At 38.8% G+C, this 19,712-nt stretch overlaps 1 protein-coding gene and 1 long non-coding RNA gene across 6 annotated transcripts in view; both read left to right on the plus strand.

Moving 5' to 3' along the window:
• Window positions 1–19,712, plus strand: part of epha7 (eph receptor A7) — a 95,735-nt gene that overhangs the window by 6,883 nt on the left and 69,140 nt on the right. The window lies entirely within an intron of this gene.
• On the plus strand, window positions 2,710–11,124 carry LOC135738902 (uncharacterized). 2 transcript variants are annotated; one of them, XR_010528788.2, is made up of 7 exons: window positions 2,710–3,474; window positions 3,966–4,036; window positions 4,193–4,252; window positions 6,872–6,910; window positions 8,032–8,070; window positions 9,445–9,640; window positions 11,036–11,124. It is a non-coding gene; the product is annotated as an uncharacterized lncRNA (long non-coding RNA). The 2 variants fall into 2 exon arrangements; XR_010528787.2 differs by having other exon boundaries at window positions 2,710–4,036.

Genomic DNA, 19,712 nt, shown 5'->3' on the forward strand with positions numbered 1-19,712 from the left:
CCAGGGTGGAGGGAGGCGAGCAGGAAGATTGGTCCCAGAGCAAGGCCCAAGCTCAGCCTGTGCTTTGCATTTCAAATGATACCACCAGGAGTTGGGGGTGGGCGGATTGCATAAAGCCCTGACACGCAAGTGATTGATAAGGTGTGAAAGTAAAGGCTACAAACGGTCATCCGTTAGAGAACTGTAAGTGAGCTTAATTATTCAAACGGAGGTAAGTTCCTCTGGGAACCCCGTTGGGTCCAAAGCTGTCAGGGTTAGAATCATCTGCTGATGGATCACGATCTTCACGCCTGGTCAGGGTCTAGGAGGACGGTGGCGTGCTCCCGGAGAACTGTTTATTTTTCCCCCTTGGTTTTGTCAGATGGATGGTGGCTTTGAACACGAGAAGAGTTGTCGTTATGTTTTGTTAGTCAGGTGAACCACAGCTGTCAGTTTGCTGCAGTCCAGTTATTGATGTGTTATAGGCTTCATCACTTTAGCGTTTAATAAGATCTCACTTTAATAAAAGTGTGTAGGTTAAATGAAGAAATAATACTCGGCCAATAAAAAAGTGAACAATAATAGAGGCTACTATCAGATTTTGAGGCTACTTCTAACGCTATCATCTCATGTGCACGTTATTTTACTTGACTTTTATTATTTTTCCTATTTTTTGTGTAAAATGTATTGTGTAAGGGAAAAAAAACAACACTTTATTTTTACCAATATAGGCCTTTGGTACAACACAATACACAGTTATCGTAGTACGATAAAGAAAACCATAAGGTATTTAAATAATACAGCACACCACCAAAACTTCCTTTCTCTTTCTTTCTTTCTCTCTCTATATATGTCTCTCTCTGTAAAGGAGAAAAGTCTGCAGTTATGTAACAAGTTATTGATTTTGCTCTTAGGAAGAGATTGAGCTGCTGAGTCTCCTGCTTTGCCGGTTTCCCAGAGGAGCGTCTCTCTGACAACACGACCCTCCCTGATGTTCACTCAGTGTTAAGGCCTTCAAACCGGTCACATATCACTTTCACCCGGTCGCCCTGGGCCAGAGCTGTTCCAAGCACACACACACACACACGGTCACATTGTTGCTTTTAACACAATGTCCGCTTGTCCAATTGCATCCATTAGTACGGATGAGCAGAGAGAGCAACCTGAAAAGAGAAGCGTGTGTGCCAGCGTTTAGGCGGTTAAAGAGAGCAAGCCTTTCAAAGTACAGGCCCATTTGTGTGTCTCTGTACGTAAAAAGAACGTTTTACTGGGTGTGTCAGGCTTTTCTCCAGCTTTTAAAGACTAAGCCTATCAAAATCTGTGCGTGTGTGAGGGTCGATGGAGATGTCGGGACCTGTTAGTGTTGCTGGAGCTGCAAGCAGGGCGGCTACTGGTAGGGGGTCTTTGTTTGGAGGGGAAAGAAGCCATAGAGTTGGCTCCTCAGGCAAGCCAAGGGTCAACTGCTTGGCTCATCCATCTTCCAGCCTGGCAGTGACCTGTCAGCCCGGCTGCTCACGTTACTAAGCAGAGCAGGCAGGCCTGCATTGTGCAAGCTGCTCTGTTTGCAACCATGTGTAAATGAAGTTAATATTCACTGACCCTGTGCTCGGCTCATGAGAGACCCCGGTGACACCACGGAAATCACGGCATTGCGAAACGACACACGCTCTATTCACATCAACTATTTCACATTGCTTAAATGTTTTCATTTGTTTTGTCTGGACATGTGCGATTGATCTAATGCCGCATTTCACTGCTGAGTCACATTCGGCTTTGTTGTGTTTTTTTATTCGTGCTGGCGGATTGGTGCACTTATTCCTGCTTTTAGAAGGAACGAGAGAATGTGCTACAGTGTTGTCAACAGTTAGCGCGAGCAGGTTCGTGCTGAGAATTAATGCTTTCCCATGCGAAAAGCACTGTAGTGTTTATACGTTTGTAATCGTAAAGTAGCTGTTTATTTGTTCTCAAATTCTTTGTGATTGTGTAAATAAGATCTAGTTGCAAAATTTGATGGTTGTTGGATGAACTCAATTTCCTAGGCCTAAAATTTGTTGAACTTAGAGAAATAGTTTATGATAACCCTTACAGAAAAAGCACATGCATTTCACATGTTTTTCACATGTTGTTCACATGTGGTCACATGTGACCACATGTTATCACATGTTATCACATGTGGACAACATGTGCTCACATGTGGACAATTTATGGTCACATGTGGAAAATATGTGCTCACATGTGGACAACATGTGCTCACATGTGGACAATTTATGCTCACATGTGGAAAATATGTGCTCACATGTGGACAATATGTGCTCACATGTGGACAATTTATGCTCACATGTGGAAAATATGTGCTCACATATGGACAATATTACCACGTGTGAACAACATCTCACCACATGTTGCAACATAATAGTGCACATGTGGAACATGTTATAACAAAGCACATGTGAGAAATGTCTTATATAATGCAATACTTTCAACATGTGGATCACATGTTACCAAACCACAAGTAGGCTAATGTTTGCGTAAACATCAACTTTCGGCTTTACTGTGCATCAACAAGTGTGATAATGTGTACTTTGGTTCCAATGATAAATTGAATAAATACATTTGAAATCTGCATAAAGGCAATATACACACAAATGTGGTAGCAGATTTTTTTAAATCTTTATTTTGACAAAATTATCTATTTACAAAAATTGACAATATATTTTTAAAAAGATATTTGGTTGCTGGCAGGTGGCATGTTGTAATAGAATAAGACTTAATATTTGGAGAAGGGTTTGCAGACAATATTGTCAGTCCTACAATTGCAATAAAGGCAATGGAAGCTTAGTTACAGGGCATTATCATGGAAAAAATATGCATTAATTGCAATCTTGCATATCCAAGGAACACAGAATTATTTGATGGCTCTGCTGTGCCTGTGCAAATAAGGGGTATATTGATCCGCATTTAACCAATCCCAGTGAGCATGCGCAAGCACACACGCACGCACGCAGGCACACACGCGCGCACACACTCCTCTTTTTTTCTAGGCGGTTCCAATCTGTTCTGTGTATTCATCTTTATTTACAGTCTATCGTATTCATTCATCCAGATCATCCAGTCAAAAGGCTTTTTCGACTTCATACGGCGCCAAAAGAACTGACAGGCCGATGACGTCAAAGTATCGCGAAAGCGATTCGAGGAGTCTGCTTTCAAATCGCTCTCGCGGAACTTTGACGTTGTACGTCTGTCAGTTGATCTGGTTAATGTGATTCGCGCTCTTTATCCGTTGCAACTTGCTGAGGTAAATCTAAGTAAGACGAGAAAGTTGAACCTTGCTCATTAAATGGATAAAAGAAAACCATGTAAGAGTTGGTTTGGATAAATATGCGAAGGACAATACATGTTAAGTGACCCAAAGACGGTTGGTCTTGTGGACAACGAGGAACAAAACGCCTAAAGGCGGTTGGAAAGCGTTTCCAGCACAAATACTCAACGTGAACGGTAAGTGAATTTCATTTAATTCGTTTATTTAACTTTTATAGGTTTTAAGTCGCCTCATGGTAAACATGTTTATTTGATAAGTCATGTTAAACATGCTACGCAGGCTGCTATTTTTAAATGTTGAGCTAACATAAATGGGAAATATAACAACACGCGCCTCCCACCTTAAACTGAACTCAGACCAGCGCTTGCACAGCAGTCTGACAGGACCGATCTCCGAATTGATACACGTTGTAAAACCACAACTTGTGAGTAAAGTTGTAAAAAAAAACAATGTCGTTTGATAGCAACAATATCTAAAACAATGTATTTTTGAGGTGATTCCATTTCTGACAGAAATAGGTTTAAGTTAATCAGGTAACTTGTTTTTAACAAATAAATTTCATTTATTAAAATGGAAAGTCTATAAAATATTTTTATGCTTTCATTTATGTTATTTTATACTCTGCAAGATACTGTTGTATAATCACTTTTGCTTTACTTCAATACAGAGAGCCTTGGGTAAAAAAAGGCAGAGTACCAGTGGTTAAAGACACACAAAATGTGGACGTCAAAACAAATGGTATGTTATGCTATAATTGAGAGATATTGTCCTTCAAATCAAATATTTAATACATTTCCGTTGTCATGCTCTCATTTTGTCTCTTTTCTTATATCTTTTCATATATTACTCTCATGTGTCCTCTATCCTTTTAAATGTGCTTTGGTGTTTTGTAAGGCTACATTTGCTCATGAGGAAGATGATAACGAAGAGGATGAGACTCCTTCAAACCATAAGGTGAATATGCAACCCGGTATCACCCCAAATTAGGTACGTTTACATTAGGGATGCACCGATACCACTTTTTTGGAATATGAGTACGAGTACGAGTACTTGCATTTCAGTACTTGCCGATACCGATACCGAGTACTTAATAAAAAACATGATTCAAATTTACAGGTAACAGCTTTAGTCATATAACTTAACAAAAAAACAAGGGACTAGTTTTCCAGTTTGTTGTAAACATAGACATTTCTCAGACCGTGGTATCGATTCCAGGTATCGGGGGACTTTTAACGAGTACGAGTACTTTAGAAAATGTGGTATCGAGGCCGATACCCGATACCAGTATCGGTATCGATGCATCCCTAGTTTACATGCAACCAAATAATCCGTTTGTAATCATATTGATGTCTCAATCGTATTGAAAAGTCGTCATGTAAACACCTTAATCAATATGATTGAGGACGATCGGATGCAAATTTCGATAGTATTGAAGTGGTGTACTCCGATCTGTGATCCGATCAACAGGAGAAAAGTATGCATGTAAACGGGTGAATCATAGTATTTTCTAAATCGGATGCAAAAATACATTGTGCACATGCGCTGAACATTTGTGCTCCAAGTTCACGTATTATATTTACCTCTTATATCACATGATTCTCGTCACAGAAACACGCAACAACAAGGTAATGCATCACATAACGTTAATGGGGTCACGCGCTGTGCACGCAATGTACTAAATTCTGCAGCGTTTATGTGTACTTTTAAAACATTAGGCTACTTAAAGTAATTAATATAGCGTTGTGCCTTTTAAAAAGTGTGTTTTCATTACCTATATCTGAAAACTTCTTAAGAACAACTTTCTAACTCAGTTTTAACTTTTATCCAGAGATAAAGCGTGAACTCGACGAGAGATGCTGTCCGCAGCGTAGGATTGCCAAGTCCTCTGCTTTTTTTTCGAGTTTAGATTTGGGCTACTGTTTAAACTGTCTCCAGCAGTTGTTTTTTCTGCGGTTTAAAGATTAAATTATTTCGTTTTGGGCTGTGAATAGTCATTGGGATGCTTTTGGGCTAGTTTTGAACATCCATTCGGATGGTTTTGATATGCGAGTCTGGCAATCCTTGCGGTGTGCTTGTGCAGACTTTCGGTTCGGATTCTATATAATGTACATGTAAACGAACATTTAAATCAGATTGCAATGTTTAGGGTGCATGTAAACTGTATCGTCGTAACTTTCAATCGTATTAAATTCAGTCAGATTGACAAAATTTTGTGCATGTAAACAGAGCCATTGTGTAATAGACAGTTTGGTCCACTAGAGTAGGGTTTTTTCAAACTGGGGTCCCTCAGGTTGTGGTCTAACTGTACGTTAACACTGCTGCCGACTTGAGCTTCCAAAAAAGCTCAGGCCGCCTGGTCAAGGACATTTGTCAATAAGTATGCGGAAGCTTGTTGACGCTTTGGCCGCTCTGAAGTCTTTGTCACCATGAAATGTTTCTTCGGAATCAGCTAGCGAAGAATGTCTAGGCTATAGGGGTGTCAACAATAATCGATTCGGCAATGCATCGCAATGCGGGCATGCACGATTCAGCATCGATGCAGCAAAGTGCCATAATCGATTATATCACTGTTTATTTTCTGGCCTCGAGTGGACAATAAAGTTGTGAAGTTTCAATTATTTCCGGGGGGATAACAACAACAAACAAAACGGCTGAGGTGGAGAGAGATGACCGTGATAGACGGGTAAATAAAAACGCACCCTTTTCCATGGAAAGTGGACATATGGGCACATTTCGGATTCTATGAAGTTAATGGGAAACTAGACAAGACTTACGCTGTGTGTAAAATTCTCATCTTAGGTATATAATTGTCATTGTCTTAAAGCTGCTAAGCGTCCGTTTTTGTTGAGAATAGTTGCACTTGACTTTAATACTTGACTGATTAAAATTTTGCCTTGTTATGTACAGTAGAATTCTGATGCATCGGAATGCATCGTAGAATCGAATTGAATTGAATCGTTACCTGGTGAATCGTAATTGAATTGAATTGTGAGGGCAGTGCCAATGCACACCCCTACTAGGCTATATTCCGATTGGTTGCTGGCGTTTTGCTGCTGCTTGCCGCTGAACCGCGTCATACCTCATTACCATAAAGTTGAGCTTCTTTCAACTTTTTGATTGATGCTCTGGTCGCTCAAAACGCGACGCCGATGGATTTGACGCTCCTTGCAGCTGATAGAAGTCAGCTTTCATTGTAAATGAATGACTTCCGGTAACTTTGGAAGCTCAAGTCGGCGGCTGTGTCAATGTACAGTAAGAGATTCCCCAGCAAATTTCAAGGGAAAAAGACAAATCAAAAATGGTAAACGTATACACAGTAGTAGCAAATTATTTCAGTTTGTAAAAAAATTGCTGAAAACATAATTACAATGTTTCTTTACAAAATATGGATAAACACTTTAGAAAAGCGGTCCCTCGCTAAAACTTTATCATATGGGGTACTAGCTATCATACCGTTTAAAAACTCCTGCACTAGCAATACCTGGGTTTGTAAACAGCTGATAGATGTGCAATTTTTCATAATCATTATTTAAAATACTGCTGACCTCAATACTCCATACACTTCTTTTTCAGATAGTGGATGATTCACACTCAACTGCAAAGCAATGAAAGGTAAGCCAAATAAAACAGAACCTGTTTTGTTTACATTCACTTGCTTAAAGGGATAGTTCACCCAAAAATAAAATTCGGGAAATTGACCCACTCTCCTGTTGTTACAAACTTGCATCATTTATTTGTGCTGATGAACACAAAGGAAGATATTTTGAGCAATGTTTGTAACCAAACTGATCAGAGTAACCAAACTGATCAGAGGCCCCATTGACTTCCATAATAGGAAAAAGAATACTAGAAGTCAATGGGGCCTCTAATTGATTTGGTTACACACATAGACTGTAAAAAAAGATGGACGACGCCTGTTAGCTCTCTTCCATTGGTGAAAAGTGAAGCCGCCAGTGTCTCGATATGGCGCTGACATCTTGGGTCTTGAGTCTGCGCAATAGCGATTTCGGGACCAGTCATGCGCAGTAGTGAGCAGGAAGGGAAGCCGCGAAGTCAAAACCCCGCCCTCGCTCTCGTAGAATGCGCATATCACACGATATCACAGCTGTCAATCATGACGTGACACCACCGTTTTTATATCATTAAATAACTAACTAAACACAAACCTATTTTAAAAACAAACATTTGAATTTACATCAGTGTGATAAAAACTACAGTAAATGACAGAAACCAGCTTCGGAAAAAAGATAATTGAAGTGTAATAAATTTTTTTAGTTGGTCTCAAGTCCCATTGAATAACATGGGGAGGCGGGGTTTATGACCTATACTGGGACCAGTCACTGGGGGGCGATCGAGACGTTGTGGCTTCACTTTTCAGGGCTTGTGCGGCACGCTTGGTTACAAACATTACTCAAAATATCTTCCTTTGTGTTCATCAGAACAAAGAAATGTATCCAGGTTTGTAACAACATTAAAGTGAGTAGATTATGACCATTTTGGGGGGAACTATCCCTTTAATTTAGAGGTGCCCAAACTAGGGCCAATGACCTTTAATTTGGCCAGTCATGACACGTGAGATAAGGAAACATCATTGACGCAGATGTTCATATTTCTAATTAAACAGTTTTTAAAATGTAATTTTTTTATTTATTTGTGCATTACAAAAATGTAAATTGAAATTAAATGCAAGGAATTAAAATGAAATAAAATACATTTATTTTTTATGTACATAGATACTTGAAGGTGTGCATCACGAAACTCAACGAACTCAGGTACCCTGCACTATAGGCTAATAATGGGGAGGTCGAGGCAGTGGCACACAGACAAAGGAAAATGTAAATGTAAAAATGATTGGCAAAATTATTTTCTCAGTTACCTTTGAAAATAAAACTGTATCAGTTATGCATAAACAGTAGTGCTGTGTTCAAAATATCGATACGAAGATACATCGTCATGAACGCCTGACGATGCGCGCATATATACAGCACCTTCCGTATCGATTCAGATGCACTTTTGAAAGTAGCATGACGAATCGCTGTTGATCGAAAATACGCATATGACTCGCGGAATATGTAGAGTTAAAGTTAAAGGGCGCACGCGTCTGCACAACTTGCAAACTTCTATTAAATACAGTAGTATTAGGTTTGACTGCATGTGTATACATATATTCATAGATATAGAATAATTAAATGAGAGACAAATATAATGCTTAGAGTAAGGCACTATATTTGTAAATCTGCTTTAAAAAAACATTATTTAAGTATTACTTAAAGTATTTCTACGAATTACCCCAAAAGGTAATAAATGAATGTCAAAAACACAACAGTTACAACACTGCTTATTCAATGTATAATAAACAGATAATAATAATAATAATAATAATGTCACTAAATTCTGAACAAAATGTAATTCAAAATATTATTGTATCGTGATGTGCATCGTATCGTGGCCTTGTATTGGGATATGTATCGTATCGGGAAATTGTTGGCATCAAAGTAATGTTTGCTTATTTATTTTTTAAATATTAGAAATTTATAAATTAGGAGAATCATGGCAACTTCAATTTTAATATATAACACAGCAATATTTACTTTAAATTCTCGCTCTTAGTCAGGTTGGATTTTTGGCCCTTGGTAGAAAAAAGTTTGGGCACCCCTGCTTTAATGTGCAAAAAAGTATATTTTAGACAGGCAGTAAAAGTTAAGAGAAAACAAAACACAATTCTTTGTTTGTCTCTTAGTTGTCCTGAGCAAAATTAAAGAAGCATAGGTTTTGGCCTTATTACTTTCAGGGCAACAAAAGATTCTACAAAGTTCTCCAGGCCTTTAAGGGCAAAGTGCACCCTTACAAGAAAATTCTGTTGTCATTTACTCACCCTTGTGTCGTTTCAATTCTATACACTTATGTTACTCTGTGGAACACAAAGAACGGTATTTCTATAATACCTAGTAATATAAACAGATTGAAAGATGAACAGAATGTAAGGTTTTACTCACAATATTGAAGATTAACATAATGGTAAATTGGTAAATAATGTTTATTTTGGGGTCATCTGTCCCTTTAGTTGTTACACTATTGTATTTAAAATATTTTTCCAAGGTGGGCTGGCCTGTTAATATAGGATTATGTTTTTTTTATCTTTACAGAACACATCTGTCATTAAATTGAACCCAGTCACCTTGGATTATGCCCAAAAGTGTGAGAATTACAAGAAACGCACCAGAACTGTGATGGACTCCATTTCCACCTTAGAAAAAATGACAACATGCTCCGTCACAGGGAAAAAGGGACCACTGGTGAACAAAGACAGAGTCCTGACAGAGAAAGTGAAGCTAGTAATAGGTAAGCATGTTACAATATTGTGAGTTTTGGGCAAATTATAGTTTACCAACTTGTTTACACAAATATTATTCCTTTTAACTATTACATTCCTATTCTAATGTTGCTTTTCCATTGCATAGTACCCCACGGTTTGGTTTGGTTTAGTTTGGGTCGGGTCAGCTTACTTTTGGGAGCTTTTCCATTGGGTGCAGTACATAGTACCCAATACTTTTTTTCGTACTACCTCAGTTGGGGTTCAAAGCGACCCGAGCTGATACCAAACGTGACGCGAAAACACTGTAGATCACTGATTGGTCTGAGAAAATCGCATCATCCTATAATGTAGATTAGCTTTACCTGTGCTAGCTTGCGCTGTCTCGAGCAAACATGTTGTCATCTGTGCTCTGCTATAAGTTCCCAAACTCCCTTTTAGCTATGAAAAACATCCACAAGTTGAGAATCAGGAACACCATAACAGTTTTTTCCAAACTTGCAGTTTTTGGCAGAACATTCACATCGAGCACTTCAGCATTATATGCTTAAATGCAACTTCATTGAAGCTCAGCGGAGCGCCGTCGACTGACGCCGCGGTGTTTGAACAGAAACTGTCATGTGAGACAGATGTAACGTTAGTGATAAACGCGATGTGCAAACATCTATTTGTGGTGGCCAATTTTAATTTTGTGGCGGACTGAGAAAATAATAAATGTATGAAAATGTACAATGACACTCTCACTTGTATGATGTCACAGCAGTATGCAGCGCAAATATAATGACACCCCTATAATCCCTCCCACTAGGAAGTGATACTAAACTCAATGGAAAAGCTAACCACACCAAAGGTGAGCTGACCCGACCCAAACTAAACTAAACCGTGGGGTAATATGCAATGGAAAAGCGCCATAAGTGCAGAGTAAGATCATACACCAATACAAATAACAATACTTACTAGGGTTGAGTATCAAGAATCAGTTTCATTTTAGAAACCGATTGAAACTTTAAAGAACCGGGGATTCGTTACGATGCACGCATTTTGATTCTTTTGATCGATTCCTGACTTCATGCATTCTCGCATGGTGAAACAGTAGTGAGCATTTTATTGTTGTATCTACCTGTATATGCCAGGACCTGCGACAAGAACAGGTGTTTCATTATGCACATGCATAGTTCATCATAATCAATATTTAAAAGTTGTAATGCTAACCAAATGCTGCCATAACCACAAAAAATAAATAAACCCACACGATCATGGTTTCATAATCGATCGTCGATGCCACATTCGAGTGGCCATTCCTACAAAGACCATACAACTAAAAACAGCTAATCCTGAAATTCAAAAAGAAAAAGTAAATGCTATCAAGAGAGACTGATGCTTGTACTGCTCTAATCTTCTTTTTTTTATTATCCCTAAAACAGGGAGCCTGCTGGAAGAGAATCTGAGGACTGATGCACATATAACAATGGACATGCATAAAGACACATCTCTCTCTCTCTCTCTCTCTCTCTCCTCTCTCTCTCTCTCTCTCTCTCTCTCTCTCTCTCTCTCTCTCTCTCTCTCTCTCTCTCTCTCTCTCTCTCTCTCTCTCTCTCTCTCTCTCTCTCTCTCTCTCTCTCTCTCTCTCTCTCTCTCTCTCTCTCTCTCTCTCTCTCTCTCTCTCTCTCTCACACACACACACACACACACACACACACACACACACACACACACACACACACACACACACACACCACACACACACACACACACACACACACACACTCAGATATACAGTTGTTGTTGTATGGACAGCATTTTATTGATACTTGTTTTTTTATGAATATGTTTGGATACTTGTTAAAATTTGCTGTATGTTTGCAAATAAATTCTCCATTTGAATCAGTTTTTCCTTACAGTAAAATGTGTCTAATGTCAAAGTCACATCATGGTGCCTTTATTTTATATCACCGACATCTTAGCAAGATTATAGCTTACCCTTGGGGTCAAATGGTGAGTTTGAGTCCTGGGTTATGATAAGAAAATGTATGGCCTACTTTATATACTTTAACTCTCAAGTTCACATGTGAAAAAATACGTGATCACATGAGACCCATGTGATCACATGTGCATAATGTGATGACAATTTTTTGTTTCACATGGGAATTTGCATGTGTTTAAAATGTGATCCCATGTGCTTCACATGGAAATTCACATGTGCATAATGTGATGAGAATTTTTTGTTTCACATGGGAATTTGCATGTGTTTAACATGTGATCCCATGTGCTTCACATGGAAATTCACATGTGCATAATGTGATGACAATTTTTTGTTTCACATGGGAATTTGCATGTGTTTAACATGTGATCCCATGTGCTTCACATGGAAATTCACATGTGATTCACACAAAAGTGTTCCAAAAGCACACATTTCCCATGTGCAAAACACATGTTCTGCATGTGATTCTAACATGTTTTCATGTGTCACATGTGATTTTAACATGTTTTCACACAATAAATTTCACATGTGAAATATGTGCTTTTGGAACATTTTTGTGTGAATCCCATGTGAAACACATGTGATCACATGTGCATAATGTGGTGACCATTTTTTTTACATGTGCCACATGTGATCCACTAATTTCACATGTGTTTCACATGGGATTCACACAAAAATGTTCCAAAAGCACACATTTCACATGTGAAATTGAAAGGGAATTTGCATGTGTTTCACATGTGAATTTGCATGTGCTTCACATGTGAGCCCATGTGTTTCACATGTGAATTTGCATGTGTTTCACATGTGATTTGCATGTGTTTCACATGTGAAATTGAAAGGGAATTTGCATGTGTTTCACATGTGAATTTGCATGTGCTTCACATGTGAGCCCATGTGTTTCACATGTGAATTTGCATGTGTTTCACATGTGATTTGCATGTGTTTCACATGTGATTTGCATGTGTTTCACATGTGAATTTGCATGTGTTTCACATGTGAATTTGCATGTGTTTCACATGTGATTTGCATGTGTTTCACATGTGAATTTGCATGTGTTTCACATGTGAATTTGCATGTGTTTCACATGTGAATTTGCATGTGTTTCACATGTGAATTTGCATGTGCTTCACATGTGAATTTGCATGTGCTTCACATGTGAATTTGCATGTGCTTCACATGTGAATTTGCATGTGCTTCACATGGGAATTTGCATGTGTTTCACATGGGAATTTGCATGTGTTTCACATGGGAATTTGCATGTGTTTCACATGGGATTTTGCATGTGTTTCACATGTGATCTCATGTGTTTCACATGGGAATTCACATGTGATTCACACAAAAGTGTTCCAAAAGCACACATTTCACATGTGCAAAACACATGTTCTACATGTGATTTTAACATGTTTTCATGTGTCACATGTGATTTTAACATGTGTTCACACATTAAATTTCACATGTGCAAAATCACACACATGTGATCACATGTGGCCACATGTGTATTGCACATGTGGCCACATGTGTATTGCACATGTGAGCATGTGTATTGCACATGTGAGCAGATGTGTTTTGCACATGTGAGCAGATGTGTTTTGCACATGTGAGCACATGTGTTTTGCACATGTGAAATACATGTGCTTTTTCTGTAAGGGAAGGATTTATACGGGTTTACATGAGGAATATTGTTTTCAGATTACTTAAAATGAACCGGAAGTACATCCATTTTGCCGTTTAGCATTTTTTGTTTGTAATTATTATTTCTTTATTGTTTATAATTACAATTGGATCAACAGCACCGGTCATGGATAAGCAGTCTGTCTTGCATTTGTGTTTACATAAAATCATTTAAAAAAAAACAAGTATGTATCCAAGTTGAAGCTTTTTGTCTGGTGCATTTATCTAATTTTGCATTTTAGAAAATTACAGCATTTTTTTTTCTTTTGTAGATTCATCCCAGATCCGCCATTTAAACAAATCGCGTGTTTATCGAAGCTTTCCAAAATCACATTCGCTGTGCTCTGATCGCTCTGTGGGGGCAGAGATGCTGTTTGTTAATGAGAACCAGACTAAATTTTCTCCTGCTCATAAAATGAGATTATTGAGAAGAAATCTCACACACACACACACGCACACAGACACACAGACTGTTGTCTCTATGCCAAGTTATTACTGAATGTAACTTGGAGTGAATGCATTGTGCCAAAGAAGAATCAATAAAATTAAAAAGTAATGTTTCTCTCTATTTTTACACAGATAGCTACAAGCAGCACAGTAACCAAGACCACATGAAACGATCATTTTTTCCTGAGGGGTTGATTATTGAAAGCTATAAATGTGTGATGCATGTTAGTATTTCATGGATCACCAGGACGGATGCTGGGAATTGATTGAGTGCTCTATTAGTCTCTAGGCCCCAAGTGTGTGTGTGTGTGTGTGTGTGTGTGTGTGTGTGTGTGTGTGTGTGTGTGTGTGTGTGTGTGTGTGTGTGTGTGTGTGACTATGGGATTGTGTGGATGCACGTTTGTTCAAATTTGTGTGCATTCATGCACATTTAAACAGGTCATGGCAGCGCTTGGCTTTATAGTAAGGGACCTCAGCTGGTTTGCCATTGTGCGTTCACACAGTCACCTTTGTTATAGCTGCAAAGTCATCCAGGCTGCGTGAGGGATAACTTGCTGATGGTGACGGTTTGTTTAGATCTGATTAGTTGTGGTTGTAGAGGCTTCTGTAGGAGATTTGATCAGGTTTTTATCTTCCAAAAAAGCTTTTATCTTCTCAAATGTTTCAGCTGTTCACCACCCCCCTTCTTTCCCCGCATTTAAGGTAACCACTGCGCTTCATTTCGATAGTTCGTATAAACACACACAGTAATAAAATACTTTTAGGCAGGGATGTGAAACAAGTTTGAGGGAAGGGGGTTAACTCGAGATAATAAATGGTCATTGTGATGTCGTAAATGAACGCACATTTTTATGTTGTTTCGCATCCAGACGGAAGCATTATCCGCAGAGTCAGATCGTTTCTGTAAATGATGCGTGGCCCCTTTTATTTATTTAATGGTAAAATCATCTTTGTTTTCCATTTGCCAATCTATGCAATAAGTCAGTCTGAATGATCCGAATGGGGGAAAAACAAGTGTTTTGGGATATGCTTATTTTTTAAATCAGCCACACGCAACAGACCAGCATTTACACATGGAATAAGGCTTTTCACCCAAGGCATTTTAAATTTCGATTGAAAGCCCAATTTTGTATTAAAAGCATTCCTTTTCTCTTTAAAATTGACATTTTATGTTGAATTTTTTTTCATCTCATTTTCCAAGAAAGCCATCTGGGCAGATGCTCCAGAGAGTGCAGATCTGCTGTATTTAACAAATACGCATCGTTTTAGGTCAATTTAACCACAATAACACTTTTACGGATCTTTTTCATAATGTCATGTCCATCCAATATATAAGTGTGATTGACTCTCTTTTTAATACCATACCGTAATCGCATTAATTTGCAGTTCGTTGCACATGAAAAAAATGAGGACCTAGTTGAAAGATCTGTTCTTGGCACTGAGGACGACCACCTCTAGCCAACACAAATGTGACTGTTCAAGCGTAATGTATTCAGCAGTAATTGCAGAGATATATTGTTGTCCGTTGTTTCAAAAGCATGCGTAAAAGAGTATTGTTTTGCCATTGTTCAGCGCATAATAGATCCCATTAGAAATTTTGCTTAATTTAGGTTAAATGTATTTAGCTGCGCTACATGCAAATTATTTTAACAGCTGCTTTTCCTGGAGGTTTGTGGTTCGACTACGCCAACCGCAGATTTTTCCTCAGCGTTTCTTTTTACCCTGCTGGGTTTTTTTCTATAATATCTTTCGCAATTAGCTTTTTTGTTAGCGCTCTATTCATAGACCTAATGTTCCAGAAAACTCCATTGGCAAATTTGAAAAAAACATAGACCCTATTTTTACATTGAGCGTATCTGGCGGCAAGAGAACAGCTGGTTTTTGGCACGATTCATGATGTTAACATTTTAACTATATTTAGGAGAGGGCCTTGACAGGCTTTGATCTGCTCTTTCTTTACAAGTCTTTCCTCCGTAGGCTTCTGAGGGCATCCTAGTGTGTCCTTCAACACAGTGTAAGAGAATGCTAATCTTCTCTTTGTTTCTGATGGAAAGCTACTTATCTCTCCTCCACACAGGTAGCTGCCATGAATGAGATTCTTGTCTGTATGTAAGAAACACGGCCTTAATCCAACCTGTTCACTCCGAGTAATGTGCGGGGCACTATGTGAATAGATCCATTTTAATCTGGCATTTTCACAACCTTCTAATCCAAGTCTCTTTTTGTAACATTTTTCTGTAACTTTTACGCCTCTAGTCTCAGTCTAGCAGTTGTATCCAAGTGCATGCTGCGTAAGGTCCAGCACTGGACCCCATCCTGATTTGTTGCTTTCTTGTTGCCTTTTGATTCCTTCCCCTTCCTTTGTGTCCTCTGCCTGTTTCCTGGCGTTGGGTAGATTTCTTGGCCCCTCAGAAGGAAAGATTAAAATGCTTGCCACTCAAAGGCTGACAGCATGGAAACAGGCTCTGGGCTCTCTGAAGGGTAAATAATAGTATCTATAGATAACTATTTCCTTGTTATAGCCAAGTTGTATAGGGCATTGTATAGAGGCCTTTACATGTACAAACTGTATTAGAGAAGAGTTTGTAACTCGTAAGTAACTCGTAATTGTTTCACAGATTTAATTATTCAAGAAAAGCTTAAATCAATATTAAGAAAAAATGCAAAATACCAAGTCTTATTTTTTTTTTTACAAGATTTATAGCTGTCATATTTTAAAATAAATCATGTTAATAACTAGTTGTCACTTGCATGCAGTGTGATGTCATGTGACAGCAATGCAACATACTACAGCTTAGAGCATCTATTGTGAAATAACGCCTATGGTTAAAAAGAAAACGTAAGCATTCAGTGTAAACTATGAAATATTCAGTGGTATTTTCCAAACGCAGCCTCCGATCAAAAATAACATACTGGGGTCATGAAAGGGCAGACAAAACTTTATTGGAAATTCATTGAAAGAAAGTCAAAAAGAGAAAAAAACGAGAGGCCAAGACAGCACTTGTTTTAGGAAAGTCTGTGATTAGGACATTTTTTCATTTTGCTTAGAACTGCTGTGAAAGGTATCCATTTATTTAGCTGTCTATTCCAGTGGTTCTCAAACTTTTTCGGCGTGCGGCCCACCTTGTGTAAGGTGCATCCTTTCATGCCCCCCCAAAGAAATATTATGACATAACATTACAAAACCTAATATTTGAATTAAACAAAACATATTCAATGATACAATGTAGTGCTGTTGGTTAGTAGCCTTATTTAAATAAACATAATTTATGAAAAATGAATGTATTTTATAAAATGTCACCATCTTAGGGCCCCCAGTTTGAGAAACACTGGTCTATTTAACTGCACATATTTTGGATTTTATTTCTGGCTCATCTTAATCTCCGCAATGTCTATTTTAAAAAATATGTTCATAATTTTAAAATATAGTGTGTCCATAGTTTTTAGTTTAAAGTGTTTGGACAAAATGTTGAGAAGTTAAATAGGAGAAAGGAAAGATCTGAAACAGTATCTAAACCCTTTAAATGCTTCTGTTTTTGTTGCTAGTGCCTAGATGTACAGAATACAGATTTTCACTGAGGTGTTTTTATCCAAGTGTGGTTTTTGCTTAGCAGCGTCCTCCTATATTATGCTGTGTTAAAATGCTGACCGAGAGGCCTGTTTTCTTTCTCACTAAAACAAAGAGTTTGACCACTGAAAGGTAAATTATAGATGCTAGCAGCCGTTGCCTGTGAGCCTGCGAGGGACGTCAGCCTGTTTGAGTAATTTTCTCTGTTGTTCTGTTTAACCTCAACTTGTGTTTCTAAAGGCCGACTAATTTCTTTGTGCATTAAATGAGGTCGGCGTAGCCTGTTGTACGTGCCCGTGTCAACAAGCACATCCCATTAGCTCGCTTTCATGCTAGCGGCAGCTCAAACAAAGCCGTTGTAACCGAGTTCTTCAGATAACTTTTTAAACCGCTTAAGCCACTGTTTTTCCTTAGCGTTTGGCAATTTAGCAATAAAGCGGTTATGCTGGCAAGACATGTTTTCAATTCAGAGCAGAAATAGGCAGTAAAGTAGAGGATATTGTCTCAATGTCAGTTTCGTAGATTGGTTAGCATGCTCTCCAGAACTGCTGGCACACGAGGTCATGTAGCGCTAATTTAGTCGTGATTACATGCTAGCAGACATTATGCAGAATGGCAGAAGGAGGCATAATTGGGCAAGCCTCATCTTTTCCTCGCACAGAAATAAAGCTGTCAGGAAGGAGAAAACAAAGCTATCATTTATCTCCTCAGCGACGGGTTAGTGCGTTAGCACAATAGTAGCGTGGTTTTTGTCTAGTGCACCACCACTATTTACTCGTCGGTGTTGGGAGGGCAGGAATTCGGGACCCTGGAAATGGCCGTGTTTGTGCATGTCACTCACGGTAAAAGCAGTAAGGTGGAGTAGAGACAGGTTCTCAAACGGGACCCCCGTGTCAGCGCTACGTTTGATTTGAGGCCTAATTTGCTGGTTGGTTGCTTGTGTAAACAACTCGGGGATACTTGGGCTTCTCAGACGCCGTGATAAACAAATCCTGATCACACGGATGTAAAAATAAACCGTCCCTGCTTCGGAGACGTAAAAATCCAGCGCGTCGGCAGTCGAGAGTCCTCCTGTTTTGGTGATTTGTGATAGCGCTAATCTTAGTGTGTTAGCGAGAGAGCCGCTGGATGCCGTTGGACTGGTCTTGAGCTCTTGGGCTCAGGCGGGATCTTTTCCCCATACCGATCAGCTCAGAGTTGAATACAAAAGCTAACAGACTTTTCTTTCTTTCTTTTCTTTCCTTTTCCTTTGCACAATCATACAGGAAGATTCCTGTGCCTTATCAAACCAACTCATTATCAAACCTAACAGATGTTTTGCCCCTACAAGTCGACTCGGTTTGCACTGACCTTGTTTGCACAATCAAAAATAAGTAACGGGTAATTATTAATAAAACTACCTTATTATTTTCTTAACCATGACTATTATAATATACACTTTGCCGGCATCAGCTTTTCTGTGCAAAAACTAGTCTTGCTGCTTTCAATTACAAGTCTTCACTGGTAGAGAAAATCCCAGATAAAATCACATCCCTTTCCTCCTCTTTCCAGCCTCAGAAGGCTCTTGTTCTTTGCGTCACACGGCCACTCCGCACCAGGTTTCTGAGCTAAATACACAGTGACAGGGCTTTTATGTATCTGAAATGGGGATACTGTATCCATCAGCCCCCCCCCATCTCAACAAGGTGGCTTTTAAAATGAGGAAACCAACACAACCTCCTGTGCAATCTCCATTTTAGTCTCGTCACAGAAGCCTGCGGTGATGGAACTACTGAGATTTAAAATCTTGGGTTAGGAATTGAAAATCGGTAATGATGTGTCTTTGGTAATGATATGAATGCAAAGCAGTGAACAAAGTAATATTTATCTCAGGGATGCGGGCGTGGTTGGAGTTTAAGAAAAATTATGTGGGGCTGGTTCCCTGTTTAGGCTAAAGGGGGTTTTAAGAAAACAGCTGCTGAGTGTGGATTAGTGTCTCTCAGCAGTGCAGAGCAAAAGGCCGAACTTAAAATAGCTTATTTCTCTCTGCTTACAGACTTAATGCCTCCGCCAAATCATCCTAAACTGTTTTTTAATATCATCCGTTCTGCAATTTCTTGTTTTCCGCTAAATTGATCAGCACAACAGTGGCTATTAATGAATTATCAAGGCTGGGAATAATAAAACATTGTAAATACACGAAACAAAATATGTAACTGTCTAATTATAATGCAAATAGTAACGCATGATGATAGCGCTTCATTGGAAATTCAGCCCATATGGGCTTATGAAATAAAGTGTGGGAATAAATGACTCGTTGTCATTGGAACGTGTGAGGGTGATTCTTGTGCATACCCTAAAGCCATCCGGCCCTAATTTCTGCTTTGTCTCTGATCCCCGGCTGCCTGTGGGATGTCCTTTTTTCCCCTCATAAAAGGTGAAATAGTGAAATAAT

This window comes from Paramisgurnus dabryanus, chromosome 12, assembly GCF_030506205.2.
Source record: "Paramisgurnus dabryanus chromosome 12, PD_genome_1.1, whole genome shotgun sequence".
Lineage (NCBI taxonomy): Eukaryota > Metazoa > Chordata > Actinopteri > Cypriniformes > Cobitidae > Paramisgurnus > Paramisgurnus dabryanus.